This window comes from Acipenser ruthenus, chromosome 19 (genome assembly GCF_902713425.1).
Source record: "Acipenser ruthenus chromosome 19, fAciRut3.2 maternal haplotype, whole genome shotgun sequence".
Lineage (NCBI taxonomy): Eukaryota > Metazoa > Chordata > Actinopteri > Acipenseriformes > Acipenseridae > Acipenser > Acipenser ruthenus.
Window position 1 is genome coordinate 32190642 of NC_081207.1, and position 4206 is coordinate 32194847.

Genomic DNA, 4206 nt, shown 5'->3' on the forward strand with positions numbered 1-4206 from the left:
AGACTGCAGTAAGCGACAGCAATGTTCTTGTGCGCGGACTGTTACATCTATCAAAATTCAATTGGGAGTGACAACACGAACACCTTAGCGGTGTTATTTGGGAAATGTCAGTATACGTCACTACAGCATAATCTAGCGCAATAAGACATGCCACGTTTTTCTAACTCAGTAAGTGGCACAGGCTGTAATTTCAGTACACATTGCCTTGGCATTTCTTCTACTACCAATGACTAGTGCATTCATTACTTTTGCAGCCGGACTCAATTTTTCTCACGCTGTAGTCCTATCAGATATATGTCGATTTTCAGAAAGCCAAACCTTTTAATTGCGTTTTTTAAATGTATTTCACGACGGCGGGTAAGGCTAACTTTTTCGACGTGGGGTACGGTAAGGTTTCAAATCTGTACCTGCATGTGGATTGGACTCAGTTTGTGAGGGACAGATGACTTCACCAATCAGAATAGTACTGATCAAACAGGTAGTTTGAGCCCAGGTAAATTTCAGCGTGGAGGAAAGGAAGGTAAACATTGTGTCCGCTTTGTTTCGTTAAACAGTTACTTGCATGGTGTCCACATTGAATCGGCAAAATAACTACACATGTTGCAGTGAGTATTTAGTAGTAGTAGTAGTGTGTGTGTGTATACACTCTCTAAGCCTAGAGAGAGAGAGAGCGAGCGAGAATTCAGAAACAGCAAGCTCTCGGTCCAAGGAGAATCAAGATGCAACAGGATACTCATCCAGCACTAGAAAAACATAATGAAGAAGAAAAGCAATTGATAAACATCCGACGTCATAGTATTCTTAGAACATTAATCTGCAAGTCACTGTGCAACTTTCAAACTATTATAATGAAACAACACCATGCTGTCTGAAGAAGGCGGAAGCCGAGACGTTATAGCTAATTTTTAAAATAGTGAGTTTTCAGTTATATATATATATATATATATATATATATATATATATATATATATATATATAATGGTTTCTCCAAATTGTGGTAAACACGCTTCCAGTATATTGGCTGTACCACACTCCCACAATTAACCTTGAGAGGTTGGGGCCCTGTGCAGGGCTGACCTGGAAGGTTTCAATGAGCTTTGAAGAGTTAGATGCAACTGCACGCTTGTAAATACTTCTCTTAAGGTCAGAGGCGAGGAAGAGGTTAATGTTCACACTTTGCTTGGAGCGTAAGAAAAAGCGTCAGTCACGAGCAGTTTGTGCCAGCCAGTCAGCCACGTTTTTTCTATTCATCTAACACCATTGTTGTGTCACAGTTTTACAGTCTTTCACCCTCCCATTGGTTTGGGTTTTTCATATGAAGGACACGGTGAACAGCATGTTTGTGTAGTTCTACAATCTAAAAACAAGCCCATCTTTATGTTAAAATCCTTTTTCATTGCAGTGTGCAATTTGAATCTGTTTTTTTTTATATGATGAGCAATGACCTTTGTGTGTTTCAGAAACATCATGAAATGAAAGAAGTGGCTGGAGTCTCTAGGGTGACTTTCCAATGTGTTTTCTTTCTGCAACACTTGTTACCCGGTCTCAAAAATGATATCATACATTATGTAGTAGATTCACTAGCTGTATTCTCCAGTGATGTAGGAGTTTTGATACTATTTTATTTAATGAAGAAAAGTTAATGCACTGCAGCAAATCTGCCCCAAGGTTTTCTTTACTCCATCAGGACCATCCTCAAAACACTTTGGTCCAGTGCAAAATGCATACCAATTAAAGAGAAAGAGAAAACACTGGTTTCTGGTACTGATAATTGTGTTAATTTAAAATGACTACACGTACCTAAACTAATAAAATATTTTTTAGTAAAATCTGAAAAACAAAAGGTGATCAAATGCAGGGAGGTCTTTTCAAAGTAATATTCCCATTCCACACTGTTCATACAGATGCCCTGGAGTGAATGGTGATGTCTCTCTTTACCATGTTCCACTTAACCACAATCCTTTTGAATGAAGAGTAACTTGAGTGTCTGTCCAAGTCCTTTCAGATCAGGCTAAAGGTCCACGCTTTTGATATCAGTGGGAACAAGGAATGAGATTCCTCCCTGGATTGCTAACACTTATTCTAGAAGTAGTAGATTTGCACTGTCTTCTGTTGCAAGCCTCCTAAATCAGCTTGGCCAATCAAGTTTGAGTTCTGAGTAGAGCGCTTGTTATCATACTGTACATCCATTGTATTTACTTCCTAGTCTGTGCCCTGTGTTCTTTTCACACTGCATCCCCAGTATATGAAGTGGAATATAGAATCAACATACTGGAGTGAGTGCTAACAGGTCTTGAATGAGAAAGGATGTTGAATTGGTAGGCATGCAAAATAATAATAAAAAGAAAATATATCAGTTGCACAGCATCAGCTGCCTGCTGGTTTCTTTGCAGACTTTCTTTGCAGTCACTGTGATTGATCATGGAAAGTGATGGCTGTGTTAATGATTTTGTGAAGCCCTGGACAAAATCCAGAGGGGAGTACAAAACCCTGATAAAGAAATATGACTTTGTCATGTCTAATGCAGGGTTAGCAGTTCCCCTGCTGCACCTTTCTGTACAATGCATACTATAGTGCTGTGATAAGATGCTTCATTACCAGTGGGCATGTTTGATCACCAATGCAACCACTGGTAAATGACACTGAAGCACACAAACCAACAACCTCCCCTAATTCTGCTAGAAGAGACTGACTTAGACAGGGAACAAGGGAACACAAATCTGTTCGTTGTGTATTGAGAGGGTTTTGGCTGCTGTAATTAATCTGTATTAAAAGTAAGACATGTATCATGCTTTTAGTTCTATCCTAACCCTACAGTGACTCATTTTTGTGATGCTCCGGGTCTTTCTGGGCTCTTCGGTAGCTGCTTATTTATTAAACTGTGAAGTAATATTACAATATCCCAAGCTCAGAATGCAAAACTCTGTTCAATTGATCTCCACTAGGAGTGCCAGAAATGCACAGGAGGTGTCAAACGTGTAGCCCAATGTCAGACCTGTCAAGGAATGGGCAAGCAGTGTTATCCTTGGTAACCAGTAAATCTCGATAATCCCTCTCCACATATTATATCACAGTGCTTCATACACCGCTGACACCTTGTCCGCTTGTCCGCTCTACAGTATTTCATTACCTCTCTTCCAGCAGCACATGTATTGATTTTTGTTTTGCGGTTTTTATAACACAATTTTGAGTCTGTTGTAGTTTAATGAGCCGTGTTCTTATGATGTTTAAAAAGATTGTTGTGGGATGTTGTGGAAAATAAATACAGGGGAATTATTAGGCCACTTCACGCGCTGCGGCTGTGAGGAAAAAAAAAAAGAAGCTGAATGCTGATCTGTTTCTGATGGTATCTCAGTGGATATCTCAAGGGGAACGGCCACGCTTTCAACACTGCAGACTTGTGTACAGGTCTCGAAAAGAGCACTTATTTTTCACTACAAGACCGACGGCTGGTTTCACACACCCCGATTAGCTCCAGTCTTGGACCACCTACGGCTGGTTTCACAGAACCTGATTAACACTATTCTTGGACTACCTTACCTAAAGTAGCACGAGGTAATCCAAGATTAGCTCTAATCAGGATATATGAAACTGGCCTTTTATGGTAATTTAATTAAGGGATATCAAGATTAGTATTCATCAGGGTCTGTGAAACCAGCATCGGCTACAGCGGGACCTGTGGAGGCTGTCCTGACTCTTGTTGCCTGCCAGATACCTCATTCTGCAGTGAATGTTTTGGATCACAATGTAGCCGTGACTTTGTTACTCCCCTCGGTGTTATTGTGGACAGCCGAGGCAGCAGCTCCTCCTGTCCCGGGCCCTCTGAACTGTAGCCCGGAGCCCTATAGGACACCCTATTGCTCTGCTGCCTTTTGTGCGGGAGATGAAAATGCTTGTGTAGAACAATGGCAAGCCACGCTTAGTGTTCCTGGCCACACACAGCCACACCTGCAGAGCAGTCAAGTATCCTTGTCATTGGAGCAGTCTGAGCCCAGGGGAAACACCATGGAAGTGACAGATGATACTAATAATGCATAACATCAATTGATAGAGGAGAGGCACCACGACAGCTCAGGCTTCTTTCTTTCTTTCATCCATGTAAATGTTTATCAGCTGTTTGTCATGCTTATACAATGCATTCCCTGTTCTTTACCATAGTTTTTTTTTACTTTACCATACTTTTGTGTGCTGTACCATTGTGATGAG